At 42.1% G+C, this 15,813-nt stretch overlaps 1 protein-coding gene and 1 non-coding gene across 5 annotated transcripts in view; both read right to left on the minus strand.

Annotated features, from left to right (window-relative positions):
- Positions 1 to 15,813, minus strand: part of PLEKHG1 (pleckstrin homology and RhoGEF domain containing G1) — a 2,146,741-nt gene that overhangs the window by 406,025 nt on the left and 1,724,903 nt on the right. The window lies entirely within an intron of this gene.
- LOC122801993 lies at positions 12,601 to 12,767 on the minus strand. The gene has a single exon (XR_006364837.1). It is a non-coding gene; the product is annotated as a U1 spliceosomal RNA (small nuclear RNA).

Raw genomic sequence — 15,813 nt, forward strand, 5'->3', positions numbered from 1 at the left:
CCAAAGTGGAAGCCATTCAGGCATGGCCTGCAGCTGTTACCAAAAGCAGGCGAGGGCACTCTTAGGGACAGCAGGGTACTAAAGAAAGTTCGTCCCCAGTTAAAGTACCATAACTGTGCCCCTCAAAGACATGACAAGGAAAAACCATCCAGATAAGGTACTGTGGACCACAGCATGTGAGCAGGCATTTCAGAAGCTTAAAGAAGTTTTGGGGGGGCCCCCAGTCCAGATTACAGCAAAGAATTTGTTGTGCAGGTGGATGCTTCAAACCATGGGGTGGAGGCTGTATTTAGCCAGATTTCTTTAGATGAAGAAGAGCACCCAGTGGTTTATCTCAGTCATAGGCTCCAACCCAGGGAGGAATGCTATGCAGCTGTAGAAAAGGAATATCTAGCCATCGTGTGGGCACTGCAGAAACTTCAGCCTTATTTGTATGGAAGGAAATACACTGTAGTTACAGATCATAATCCCCTAACATGGTTACATCGAGCTAGCTAGCAAAATGCCACGTTGGTGGAGCCTAGGGTTGCAAGCATATGATATGTCAGTGCAGCACCACAGTGGGATTAGCAATGCCAACGCAAATGGGCTCTCAAGACAGGGAATGGGGTAAGGTATACCCAGATAGACCTAACCCTCTCAAGCAACGTTTCACCAGGGTCACTTGAAAAACTAGCTTGAGTTCTCCGGGGTAAGGGGGGATTGTAAAGACTGCCACCCTAGCTAGATAGAATTTTGTAAATAATTCTCTGTCCTTGTAAATATTAATATGATCCACAGGCTTGTTTGACAAATGTAAGCATACAGTTATGTTCTGAGCTTCAAAATGTAACCACTGTGCACTCTGCTGGAAGAAAGCTGATAAGTACAGAATTTTACAACTGTGTGTGATCTCAAGATTTGAGACAGGATGTCCGGGCCAGGGAAATTCTTTCTATTGTCCTAAGACAGAGATAATTACTAGGTTTCACATGTAAAGTGCCTTTTATTGCTGTGGCTTCATGACAGGTATAGATTACAAAGAAATGTTAACATTTCAGTTCTGTGAGCCTGGGAAACTTAAGCAGAAGTGTCAGGAATTATGTAATCTGAAATGACTCAGCAGTAATGCATATTATCAATTTAAGACTTTCGCAGAAAGAAAGATTTTGGCATTTTGTTTTTGTGTCTGAACCTGAACACATCAGCTCACCAACACTTGCTTTGCTCTGTAAGTAAGACCCAAATCTTAGTATTTCTAATAGAGATAATATAAGAATATAGCCAGATTAGTCTAGCTGTTTTCTATATTTATGTCACACTGTCTAACAATGGTGTTTTAAAGTATTTCCTGTGATTTCTGAGCTCTCTAATGTCACTGTGTTGAATTAATAAGTATTGCCTTGTGTTTTTATTATTTATTATTAAATATTTTTAAACCTTTTAACTGTGGCTGTTTTGTGTAAAGATAATTTAAGCTCTTAGATTACTTGCATGTACTTGGTGATACAGTATAGGCCTCCTAATTAGCCTTCAAGTGTCAGTAACACTGACTAATTGGATAATAATAACATTGCACAGCAGAACTGGACACTCTTTGGTAAGAGCCTTTATAGTAGCTGATAAGTAGTGGTTGGTGGCAGTCTGTACTACCTTATAGTGTGGGCAGAAGGAGGCATAGCTAGTGAAACTATGCCAGCCTTCCCCAGGACTGTCTGTGTGTTTGTATATAAATCATATCTCAAAGCGTGTGTGTGTCAGCTACTTGGACAGGGACATGAAGCACTGGTTGGACAGAGAGTGTGCTGGAAGTTTTGGCTTGACCACTCGGCTGAGATCTGAACCCTATAGCTGTGCCACTGTGGAATCTTACTGGGGATCTGGAGAGAAAGGGAGAAGCCAGCCCCAGACTGACTGTGATCTCTGTGTGTGCTCTTAAGGGAAATTGTACTTTACTGTGTGTGTACTTGTTATCTTCCCAGTGTGGACACCCCTCACTGGTGTTAGTGGTCAGGATTGAGTCTCCTTGATTACTGGGCCAGTGCATGGGCATCACAAATGGGACCACACAACATCCCAGGTTGCCTTTAAAGAACTTAAAATATGACCTAGCAGACCCACCTGGATCCGTGTTTAACCACAGCCTGTTAACTCGCTATGTTCTGGTGGAATGGAGGACAGCAACTGTAATCCCTCTGCAAAAAAGAGGGACCATCTACCGACCCTGGGAATTATAGCCCCATAAGCTTGGCTAGTCTCATCTGCAAGGCCATGGAAAGAATCATTATGGACATTATTAAGAAAGACGTAGGTAATCTCCAAACTCTGGACCCATCCCAGTTTGGATTTGTTAAAGGTAGATCATGCCTGTTAAACATGAAAATCAATGAGGTCCTGGGTGAGGGACAGACAGTGCAAACCACCTACTTTGAACTAGCCAAGGAATTTTATATGGTCCCCACTTGGGTACTATAGAGAAACGCTCCCAATTAGGAATTAACCCCTATATTATCAGATGTGTAGCCAACTGGCTCACTGACAGGACACATACTGTCACAGTGTGTGACTTCACGTCTAGCAAACAACCACCAATAACATACCACAGATTTCTGTGCTGGGCCCCTTACTGTTCAGAATGTATTCCTCAGAAGTCCAGGCAAACTTGGAAGGCCTATGGTTGACCAAGTTCACTGATGATTGGAAAATGGGAGCAACCACTGAGTCTCCCAACGATGTTAATATACTGCAGACAGGTATAATGCAAACAAGTGTTCAGTGCCAAAGCCATGGATTAAAGCTAAATGCAAAATGCAAAAAATGCATTATTATTCCCTTTGGGAATGTTGACATCCCTGCTAATTACATTATAGGCAGCACCCTTTTAAGTGAAGACCCAGTGGTATGTGATCTGGGTACTCAAGTTGATAAGCAGTCTGAGCTTTGACCACCACATATCCATGATAGTAAAGAAATCCTTCTGTGTGGCACATCTTATAAGTAAAGGCATCCTGTTCAGATCTTTATCAGGATGTGATAAATTCCATCACACTCAGCCCTCATCAGACCAATAATTAACTAAAATGTTCCCTTTACATGTGCCCCACCAGACACCTGCAACAATTAGAGAGACCACAGAGATTTCTCACCAAGAAATTATAGGGTACACAAAAAGTACAGCTGTGTACACTTACCATAAATGTAGATGTTCAAGTGTATTCACTGTTGCAGTCATTATACTTAGGTTATCTGCCTACAGGTAGCCCTCAGTTGGCCTGAATACCAGAGACTTAGTATTTCTGCGTCAGTTGCTGTTGCTCCAGTAGTGACGTCAGGTCATCAGGGGTATAAAAACAGGCAGCCGACGCCATTACAACAGTTTTTCTTGCCCCAAATGTCAGGAGCCCCCCAATAGGGAGCTAAGCTATGGTGGGAAAATCACCACCAGTAAAAAGTAAATACCAATACCAAAACCCCTGCAAGGGGTGAGTAATATACACAGAGAGTAGAGAGAGAGAGAGAGAAGGGGGCTGGAGGGAGGGAAACCAGGACTGCAACAGTGAATACACTCGAATATCTACATTTATGGTAAGTGTACACAACTCTACTGTGTTCTTCATGTTTCACTGTTGCAGTCATCACACTTGGGTTGATTCCCAAAGCTGAAGAAATGGTGGAGGCAGTCAAGAAGACTTTGGGCTGGCTAGTATGCCCTGCAGGACTGCAGTTGCAAAACCCGTCCTGGATTTGGAAAATATAGGCAGGTGGTAATGCTTGGTGAATGTGTGTACAGAAATCCAGGTAGCAGCCTCCAGAATGTCCCTTGTAGGGACTCCCCTGATGAATGCTGTAGAGGTAGAATTGCTCTAGTGGAATGTGTTCTGACCCCCTGAGGGGTTGGTTTCCCATGGTGTTTATAGCAGAAATGGATACAGTGTGCTATCCATTTGGAAACTGTCTGTTTTGAAATGGCCTTGCCCTCTGCCCGTGGTGCAAAGCTGAGTAATAACTGGTCAGATTTCCTGAAGGGATTAGTCCTATGCAGATAGAATCTGAGCTGTCTGTGCATGTCCATGGAGTTCAGGATCCTTTCCACTTTATTTTGAGGATTAGGGAAGAAGTTTGGCAAATGGATAGGTTGGTTGTGAGCCACACTGGACACCACTTTGGGCATGCCTGAAAGGATTAGTCCTGAGGGAGACCCTGTCAGCATTAAAAATAATAAAGGATTCCACATCAGTGCTTGTAGCTCAGACACTCTTCTAGCTGAAGTGATGGCCAGAAGCAATGCTGTTTTCCGAAAGAGGAATTTTAACTCTGCTGATGCTGCAGTCTCAAAAGGAGGTAGCGTGAGCTTTTCCAGTACAAAGTTAACGTCCCAAGCAGGCGTGGGTGCTCTCCTTGGTGGCCTTAAATTGTTTGCCCCTCTCAGGAACTGTTTGATGAGAGGGTGAGAGAAGAGGGGTGACTCAAGTGTTGTAATGAGCCGAGATGGCAGAGGCATGGATCTTAATGGAAGAGAAGGATAGGCCTCTGTGGAGTAGATCTGCTAAGTAATCCAGGATTAGAGGTAGGGAGGGCAAAGTTGTGTCCTCCCCTTTAGATTGAATCCAGGAGTAATACCTTTTCCACTTATCAGCATAGGATTTCCTTGTACTGGGTCTTCTGGCTTCAAGAATGATGTCCAGCACCTGCTTGCTTAGGCTGGTCACTGGGGGAGAACATAAGGAATAAGCCAGGCTGCAAGATTCAGGGTTTGCAGTTGCAGATGCAAGATCTGTCCCCCTTGCTGAGTGAGGAGGGCTGGACTCTGGGGTAGGTGGCAGGGTGGCACCGGTGACAGGCTGTGCAGTAGTGGGTACCAGTGCTGGTGTGGTCAGTCCGGGGCAATCAGGATTGCCCTTGGTCAGTCCTGTCTTATCTTGAGCAATATTGTTGAGAGAAGGGGCAGAGGGGGAAAAGCATAGATTGAGAGGTTTACCCACAGGAATGATAGGGCATCCACTTTCCAGGCCCTGCTGTGAGGTGTCCTAGTGCAGAATTTGCAGAGCTGGTGAAAGCAGGGGGAAGTACAGAGATCCACCTCTGGGGTCCCCCATTTCTGAATCAGAAGGTTGAAGGCGCTGGGCTCTAATTGCCACTTGTGTGGGTCTAGGAGATTTCTGCTTAAGTCGTCTGCCAGTGAGTTTTGTTTGCCTGGCAGGAATTGAGCTTGCACATAGACCTGCATGTCCAAGGCCGTGTTCCACAGGGCCATGGCTAGCCTTCAGAGTGGGTAAGAGTGGATTCCCCCTGCTTGTTGCTGTACCACATAACTGTGGTGTTGTCTGTTTTTATTAGCAGGGGTCCTGGTGAAAGTAGCGATCTGAAAACTGTTAGAACATGCTGAACAGCTAGCATCTCTTTTTGGTTGATGTGCAGATGAATCTGACTTGGGCTCCAGTGGCACTGAATGCACTTGTTGTCCAGGTGTGCCCCCCAAGCATAGTCTGATGCATCTGTGGTTAGAGTTTGGGCAGCGTGGGGTTGAGTAAAGGGAAGTCCCTTGTTGTGGTTGCATGCTGCTGCCCACCAAAGAAACTCTGTCCTTAGACAACGAATAATAGTTTCCAGGTCCTGAGAATGTTGGTACCAAAGACTTTTTAAGTACCATTTGCAGTCTGGCATATGGAACGAGTAGAATGCAAGAGGCCATGAACCCTAGGGCCTGCAGGATTTTCCTTATGGATAGCTGGGTTCTGGTGGCCATTTGAGTAAAGTAGCCTGTCAGATAGGCTTGTTTTTCTGGAGTAAGGAATGCCATCTGGGATGCTGTGTCCAAGCTTGCTCCCAGGAATACAATCTTTTGACTGGGGACTAGTTTTGATTTCTTTTCATTGATAGTGTACCCCAGGGAGGTTAGAAGGTTTTTTTTTACAAATGTCAGGTGCTGCAACAGCATTTCCTGACTGTCTGCCTACCTGAATCAGGCAGTCATCCAAGTACAGGTAAATTTGAATCTTTCTCTGTCTGCATAAGGTAATGGCTGGAGCCAGGCATTTTGTGAATACTCTGGGAGCAGTGGATAAGCCAAAGGGAAGTACAGAGAACTGATAATGCATAGATCCTGCCCTGAAGTGTAGGTATTTCCTGCATGAGCCCCTGATAGGGATGTGCAGATAGGCTTTTTTTAGGTTCAGGGTGGCTAACCACGCATCTTTGGGCAGCATTGGAAGAAGCTGCTGAAGGGTGAGCATTTTGAATTTTGGTAATACCAGGAAGGTGTTTAGAATGCAAAGATCTAGGGTTGGGCACCAAGTGACCTCTTTTCTAGGTACCAGGAAAAGTCTGGGATAGAACCCTTGACCTACTTGTTCTGCAGGAACAGGCTGAATTGCCCTTATGGAGACCAGGGATTGAACTTGGTTTTGTGCCTGTGCCCACTGGTTTGTTGGAAAGTCTAGTAACCCTTTTGGGGTTGGCAGTGAGTGGAAGTAAAATCTGTACCCCTGGGATACAATGTTTAGGCCCCATCGGTCTTTGGTGACGTAAGTCCAGTTTTTTTGCATGATGGTCAACTTTTCCTCCTAGGGGCATGAGCAGTTGGGCAGAGGTAGGGAGTGGAGTTGTGAAGTCATTGTCAATTGTTTCCATAAGGAGGGTGGCTTAGCACTCCTTGTTTTTGCAGTGGAGGTACTCTATTGCTTAGATCTCTGCATACCCTGAGACTGTAGTCTGGGGGGGGTCTGTTTCCCCTGGGTCTAGTTTCAGATGGCCTTGAGGGAGCTGGAAAGGACCAATGCTTCAAGGGACAATGCCTACTGAATCTAGGAGGCTGTACTTGCAAGAAATCTTTGACTGTCTGCATAGATTTAGCTTTTTCTTCCATCTTTTTAAGAACCTCCTTGTTCAAAGAAGCATCTAGTAATTTTGATTTGACATGGTCTGGCAAGCTCTGCTCCTTAAGCCAAGCATACCTTTTCAGTACAGAACCAGTGACTGCCGCCCTGCAAGATGCTTCTAGGGCGTCAAAGCCACAATGCAAAGTATGCTTGCTGACTTGGCTTGCAGAATGCATAAGCTCTTGTAATTCTTTATTTTCTGCAAAGTCTGTAAAAGTAGCTAATTTTTACTTAATACGTTCCATGATATGTTGTTGGTACTTTAGCATGTGAAACTGGCAATTTAAAGCCCTAATGGCGAGAGTTGCATAGGTGCATACTTTCATACCCCATCTGTCTAAAGCTCTGAAATCCCTGTCCAAAGGGGTGGGATTCTTAGCTGTAGTTGCTTTGATACCTTTAGGCCCCTAGGAGATGACCTCTGGGTCAGCAGTAGGATTTCTGAAAAGGAATTTGTGAGAGTCAGGAACTCTGTAGTACCTGTCTGGTTTCCTAGGAGCAGGGGGTAAAGTATCAGGAATTAGACTGGATTTCATAAAGACATCATTCACAACATCCAGGATTGGGGGTATTGCTAAAGGCCTATGTTGTGGCCCATCTAGAAATTCTCTGAGTCTCTTTTTGGACTGAGGATAGTCTTGGCATTCCCAGTGGAAATGCTCTCTTAAAGTATGTAAGGTTTCACCAAAAGAAAAATCATCTGGAGGAGAAGCAGAGGGAATGGATTCCTCTGCATCTGAATCCTCATAAGCAGATAAAGGCATGTCTTCATAATCAGATACCTCAGTCTCGTTGGACTCTTGGTCTGTTAAAGCTGCTGGGGACTGGTCTCTTTTTCTCTTAGCAGGGGAAGGCTGGCTTCCCCTAATTATCATAAGGTCTTCTGCCATTTTAAGCATTTGATGCTGTGGCAAGGAAGCAGGTGCTTGAGTTTGGGTCGTTGTTTTTTTTAGGCATAGCATGTACTCTTGGCCTTAGAAACTCGGTAGTTTTAGACAGAACTGAAGATGTGAAAGAAGTCGCCAGTTTGTATCTAATATCGGTAGTGCGAAGAACTTCCTCAGAAGCCAGTGCCTGCTCAGCAGCTCCGGACCTATCCAAGGTAGACACATCCGCAGGTTCCGTAGTTGAAGAAGAGTCTCGCAGCATACCAGACTCCGAACGGGTCTCAGTAAAGGCCTGTGAATCCACTGAGGTGGGCATTAGGGGCTGCGAAAGCACCTCACTGAGTACTGGCGAACTGGCGACTAGCTTAACGGAAGTGTCATTGGCAGTTTTGGACCTGTGCGGTCTGTGTCTGTCTTTATCCTACATTTTTTTTGGAAGATTGGTAGTCGGATGGCTTAACAAGGCCATTTCAGAATATGGAGATCGAGAACAAAAGTATTTAGTGACAATAAGGGCCCAACGATGAACAATTCGGATGTTGAACAAGGCACAAAACCGACAGTGAGGTACGTCGTGGTCAGGGCCTAAACAGGTGACGCAGTAAGACTGGAAATCTCGGTGTGGCATTTGCCTTCCACAGTGACATCGGTTAAAGCAAGAAAAAAGGATCCCCAATGGGGCACTTAGCTTTAGAAGACTTCAGGATGATTCGATTCAGAAAAGAAAACTCAGGTTTCGGCTGACCGGCACTCGTGCGAACTACTTCTGCTTTGGGCTCTTCGGCAAGAAAGACTGATGTAATGGCATTGGCTGCCTGTTTTTATACCCCTGACGACCTGACATCAGTACTGGAGTGACAGCAACTGACGTCGAAATACTAAGTCTCTGGTATTTGGGCCAACTGAGGGCTACCTGTAGGCAGATTACCCAAGTGTGATGACTGCAACAGTGAAACACGAAGAACATCAAGTCTTACACAGAAAGACTGAAAGCACTTTCACTGCATTCTGTCTCCTACAGGATGCTAAAGGGTGACCTGTGCCTGGCTTACAGGGCAGTGTTTGATTTAGCCATGATGGAAATGCTACACATTCGTACATCAATCTGCACAAGGGTCACTTGCTCCAGGGATCTTAACCTAGCCTCTGACAAGAACAGGTCATGCTGGAGAGACTGCCACTTCTCTGGAACAAGCTTCCAATTCACATGAAGCAAGGCACCTCCCTGATGCAACCTAGATCAATGGATGGGTGACTGCAAATTCACTCCTGGTGTTCTGCCTAGGTTCCTCCTGGACACAAGAAGTCAGTATTAACTACCATAAACCCTTACCCTCTGTGAACCTCATTCACCTAAACACTGATAACTGGGGCAACCCAGGATAAATATGGCTAGGCTTGTAAGGGCTCTAGGGCTGTTAGCCTAGTAACCTTCTATGAACCTAAGAACAAGAATATCGCCAAAATCACCAACAAAAGTTACTATAATCCTTTTGTGGTGATGATCAGATACCTCTTCTTGTGGATAAGAATCACCAAACAGTAACTGGTAAGTTATAATCAACAAACTTTCTTTCATATAGAAAATGTTCATATTCCTCATAATGCTTCCCAATTAACTAAGGACTTTATTATGAGGGCATATTTACACCTTTAATTGGTAACCTGTAGCGAATGCACTTTTCTCTCTATGCCATCTGTGAGTTTGTGTGAGAGAACAGCACCAATTTCTTAATAATGAAACATCATAATCTAACATAATAGAGCAAATCGGGTTACCACTTTGGGAAGCATTGTAATAATTTATTTATAGTTTTTGAAAGCATGCATGTACTCAGAGTGCTTCATTTCTCTTCCATTCAAACTCAGCTTGTAGCACCACATTTTATGACTGCAGCAAGCAAGTTTTAGGTAAATGCATGGTTACAGTTTGCTGCTTCTAAGTACATCAGCAGCTGCAAAATATTCTGAAGCCTAGGTGTATACAGCAATGCCTCCACTTTCTCCCATGATCATTACACTCCATTGTTGATGCTGTCATTTTCACACGACTAAATCTACTCTGTGAAAATGTCAGCTGTACCGTTATTCTGCTTTAAGCATATTATTTCCTATTTGCAGGACTCCCTCAAGTGCTTCTTTTTTTCTACTTCCATCACTGGGGTAACATCTTAGTAACACTATGCAATGAGAATTCCATGAGATACTTGGTCTGCAACCTTCTGCCAAGACACAGGCACAGATGACAACAGCGAAAATCAATGCTACAATCGAACAATATCGTGACTATGTTCACTACTAAGTTATTTACAAAAAAAAAGATCATTTACATTTGCAGATATGCGTTTTTCATACGGACTTTTAAAATTTTGTAGTATACAGTTAGGGGGCATGAATAAAGTATGCATTCTTGATATGGAATATGGCAGTCTTTAGTACTGGATTAGTTGTGACTTTACAGTCTCCAGATGTATGTAGATCCTCCAATTCAATTCTCATAAGCAGATAAGTGTGGAGCATTCCCTGCTAAGTACTTTAAGGAACACCCTGGCATCTGGTATGTAACCTTTGCAGTTTATATTCTGAAATAGGCATTGAGACATAGTAGTACAGTATGGCTTCACAAATCATCTATTATTCTCTAGGCAGTTTTACGGAAGCCCAGGTATAATGCCAAGCTTGAACAAATATACAAATTCTGCTAAATTAATTTGCAAGTCATAGCAGATAACTCCATCACTGCTAAATTGGCCAGGTTTCAATCATTAGCTACATTACTTCCACCCATACTTCTCACCTTCAGCTCAGCACGTAATTATGTGACACAAGGCTAATTGTAAGCTTTTATCCACTAAGAAAAACACTGTTTAATGATCCAGAAATTACAACTGCTGCTGCTGCTGCAGTAGAACATACATGGAAGTGCATTCTTACTAATGTTATGAAAGTGCCAAGTTCGACTTCAGTCATCTCCTCGAACGTAACCTTGACGATAACATATTCCTGTTAGTACTGCTGTATAAAACAACCGTTCATGTCTAACCATAGTATATTGTGTATTCATAATTCAGCTTCCTGCGGCTTGTACTATGTGCAGTCCTTGTCTGCGATACCTGCTGGCATAATATTTACATAAGGAAGCTCACTAGAATATTGTTAATTGATAAGAAGAATGTGTAAAATACTTCCTCTTGATAATTCTTATCAGCTGCAAACTACCTTCACACATTCCTCTAGCAAATTATTTCTTTGCTTATCTGACTTGTACTCTTCTTGTGGGTTGTTTTGTGATGTCTATCATGTGTGTATATGTGCAAGCCTATGATGTATTTCCCATTTCTGTAGGTACAAGATTTATGTGCAGTTTTACTCCCAAGACCTCCATCTTGTTAATCTATACACACACACACGCCCCTACTACTGCAGCTGGATGCATCTGTTGGCTTAAATTCAGATTCAGACATATTTTTTACATTAAAGCGCAGTGCTCTACTTTCATAATTTTGGAATTATTTTCAACATTCATATGAAATTTACACTGCATTCAGAAAATGGAATCACATGGTTTCTACTCTCACTTCCCTGTCCGACACCAAGCATCCATACTTGCAGCATTGCTTCCTTTCTCCGTGTACACATAAACTAGAAGACTAATTGTAAACACCATTCTCATCCACTGTTACCAGTTCCATGGATCGAGAGGGGGGCACTACTGTGAGCAGCACCACAGAACTCAACATGCCTGTCCTTCACTCTTACCCTACCAGGAAGATCCAGGAAACTAGGCCAGACTCCTTAAATGGAATCCAAACATGCACACTGTATGCAGAGAAATATACAGATGCCACATACATACGTACATATATGTACATTCACATTTCAAGATCAGCTTCTATGTGACTACAGGAAGAACAAGTAGGTTATTGAAACTAATTCTTTACTCATTAGAAAAATTGTCTCAGCAGAGTAAGGATGTCACATCACTTTGGTGCTGATCTGTTTTTATAGACTACTGATCTTTAGTCAGCTCTGCATCAAAACTTAAGATTCATCTGTCGAAATATCAAAATTAAATATCGATTCAGTAAAAAAAGTACTGAGCAAAACATCTCCAAAAGAAGAGAACTTGCATTATAAACAAAATATGAAGATGAATAAGCAAATTTCAGTGTGAGGATTTCATGCTACTATAGTCAGTGCCTGGTCACAGAGCGCCTTAGGGGAAATATAGCTACCCTCACCATAGAGGTCTCGAGTATAGTAATTAGTTATTCAGCTGTGATTCACTTAAAAAGAAACACCAATACAAAAACATGCCCAGCGGTTCTAGACAGTATTCTGTTAAGATTAAGTCTGCTCCGACACCTAATTGTACCTTTTTCTTTATTCTGTAGTCTTGAAGAAAGTACTGCTTTCTTGTCAAGACTACTTTGTTTCTTTAAGTAGACAGCTGACTACTGAGCTGTTAGTTACATAACAGCAATTCTGTGACTGTTGAATCAGGAAAACAGTATGCACCCCTCCATCCCAATGGTTATAATTATCATTTTATCAACAGCACACGTAAATAGTGGTAGCTCAACTTCAATAAATTCATATTCACTAGAAGACAGCATAAATGAGCCCTGGACTGAAAGAGGCATTCAAGTTTATATTTACCTGACTGCCATATTCTTAGACAATACACTGTATACCACTGTTGATGGAATCCATACTGGAGCAGTTATGTTACATACTCAGCTTACTCATTTGCTTGATAAGGTGTCAGCTATCCTTAGATTCAGGTCCTGTTTAAGTAATTACATATGCCATACTCCTATACTATATATGTCCTATACTTCACAAAGCAGTCAAATACCTAAATTAATGTACAACACCTGTTAGAGCTACCATAATTTATGCAGTTGAGTTCCCACATTTGGAAAAATCACAGAGGTCAACCTGACCGAAGTGTGCAATGGAACAGCCTCACCCTGGGGAAACAGCCTTCTTGATTGTGGTATTGTCCCTGCTAGGTAAGTATCCAGGGCAGTACAGCAGTTAGTGTTATTGCCTCACAGCAAGCAGTTTCCTAGTTTTTTCTCAGCTGGAGTGCTTTCTGAGTACAGTCTGCACGTCTCCCCTTTGTTCACTTGGGTTTTCTCTGGGTGCTCCAGTTTCCTCCCACATTCCAAAGACATGCAGTAGGTGGACTCAACACTCTAAAGTGGCCACAGGTGTGAGTGCGCATGCAAGTGTGTGGTGTTTAAGAACTACTGAGGGACGGCTAGCCACCTGGTGGTTTAAACCTTGGCTCTAGACGATGTCCAATGTCAAAGTGACACCCCGACTCCATCAGCAAAAGTGGGAAAAAGGGGTTGTGAATGGATGGACCTATTAATACCCTGGATGAATTATAGAGTGGTACACAGAATACATTATTTACAGCTGCCATTCTGCTTCCTCCAGGCCATCTCTAATCAGTAAACACTACTAACCATAGCTACCAGCACCAGATAAGAGCAGAACACTTGCCCTAATGTTCTGATACCTAGAAGTAAGGTCATAACATAAAATATTGACATTTGTATAATTGAACATTACTTCCAGGATTTAGGTAGACAGCCAAAACTCACATCATTAAAGTGCTTGCAGACTCCAGCAATGGGCTAAGTGCAGTTAGCAACATATAAATGGATGTGCAGTCTGTCATAATGGACATTTGCAGCTAACCCTATCATTAAATGTAGAATTACTCCAAGAATACCAGATGGAAAAAAAAAATAAAACTGGAATAGTTTTATAGTACATAATTCTGCACTAGTTACATACTGTTATGGTTAAAACAATGTACCATTTTATTATTTAGTTATTGACATTTGATTACTGGGAAAGTCTGACTGGACAGAAAAGCTCCAAAGTACTAAAAAAAATTTTGAGAACAATAATTTTACAATCTTTAAAAGTAATGAAAAAACAACTACAGTTTAAATAAGTATATCAAATTAGACATAATATGACAGCACTGCTTAAGAACAGATAAAAGTTATATAATGTTTAATAGTTAGAGACATTTGGAACAGTTTAGAGAGAAATTAAAGGTAAGTTAATAAATACAAAACTGAACTGCAATAAAAAGTGAGAGAAACGCAGGTTTTTGGTATATTTAGAGAGAAAGTTAGGGGGAGAGAAACTGACAGAAGTAAGAAAGTGAGTGAAGAAGGGATATTAAGGAGATGTAAGGTAAGGACAGGTATTTGTTCACATTTAGGGATATAGTTTATCCTGGTGTTGAGCAAAAACAGAGTCAGCTTTTCGCTAAGAAGTCTTTCAGGATGGTTTTGAAAAATGGGAGGGAGGGCATTGAGCTGATGGACAGAGATAAGGAGGTTCTAGACCTCGCGTGGTCACGTGGTACAGGTACGTTATGATATTAACATTATACATCACACTGACAATTGTAAAACATTGTATTGCCAAGTTACCTGACATAATCTAGAAACCTAAATGGCCTATATTTAGAACTGTGGCTTATAATCCATTGACTGACTAAAGCGCCCCAAATGCCAACACAGCATCCATTCACTGAGGGACTAAGGGACCCAGAAGAGAGATACAGCTTCTAACCCCAAGTGACTAAGATATGCATCCTCCATCCACTGATGGACTAAGGAATCCTGATACCCTTGTAAAACAATTGAACATGCAATGGATTAAATAACAGAAGTATAGCTTTGACATGACAGGAATCAGGATAAAGGCCTACAAGAGTACATCAGAAAGTCAACCAGCCAATTGCTTTCCCCATTTATTTATTTTATTGTATCCTTTTCCCCTTCATTCCTAGGTCCGGATACCCTCAACTCTTTCTTTTTTGTTACCATGGCATCATGCTACAGCAAGATAATTACAAGTACCACTGTGGCTCAGTAACAGTGGGGCGAACATAACTTTTTTTTTTTTTTTTTTTTTTATCTCCAACCCTGGCCTTTTCCCTTCATGCAACATGCCATAGTACACCTATTCATACAAACTCATGTGCTGGCCTAAGGAGTTGCTAGAATCCAGCTAATTATACATGTGTGTGCGTGTGTGTGTGTGTGTGTGTGTGTGTGTGTGTGTGTGTGCGCACACATGTGTATGTGTACACATTTGTCTACATGTGCAACAGAGTCCAAACGCACAAAGGGCCAGTACTGCTCCAAAGGAACACCCATTCTTCTGCAGTGACAGAACATGACATCAGAAGCTGCATTCCTGCCTCCAGTCTCCCCCAGACTATGCCCCTGTTGTTGAGATGGTCATTAGCAAAGCCCTTGCACCAGCATCTCACTGCTGGATACTCTCACTGGTTCTGTACCATAGCCCACCTGAAAATGAATCATTATTACTGCCAGCAGTCTGCATTCAATGAAGACTTAGGCCAGCTCATGGGTGAAAAAAGATGTTTTGTTGTGATAACATGTTTGTATGTTTGGGTAGGTTACAAAATGAGCTCTAGAAAACACATAAGAACGTTTTAAGTATATCACAGTAACAAGACATTGTACCAGGGGATCAGATAAGATTAAATCATGGGTCCAAGGACAGCATTTAATTCAAATTGATAATGCTACCTAAATTTAACTACAATGTCAAAGAATAATTTGTACATATTAAGTACTTGACAAGCAAGTTTGACCTTTTCATTGAAATATTGTATCTGTTCCAACACCACAAAACCTTGGCTTCCACTTTTCCTTTTTTGAATTAAAAACTGGTTATTTTAGCACGGTTTGTTTTTTCTTGGTTTCCTGTCTTGTGGCATCATTTGTCCTTAGCATCTTATCTGCTTTTCTCAAACCTGTCCTTGCATTCTGAACATTTGTACAGTGGCAATTTATGCAACCAAGAAATAATGATAAACCAGCCTGGCTGTTGCTAATATCAGCTTTGAATTACACTGGAATTTTAATTTTCAACATTTTATGTCCTTGTGTGTGTAGCAGTGACTTTGTGAAACACAAAGTTAAAGATTTTAGGTAGAAGTATCATGAATACAAGTATATTAAAATGTATACGTTGTTAAAGTATATAAAGTAATAACTCCA

The sequence above is a fragment of the Protopterus annectens genome, chromosome 1.part0 (assembly GCF_019279795.1).
Source record: "Protopterus annectens isolate FY-2018-M chromosome 1.part0, PAN1.0, whole genome shotgun sequence".
Lineage (NCBI taxonomy): Eukaryota > Metazoa > Chordata > Ceratodontiformes > Protopteridae > Protopterus > Protopterus annectens.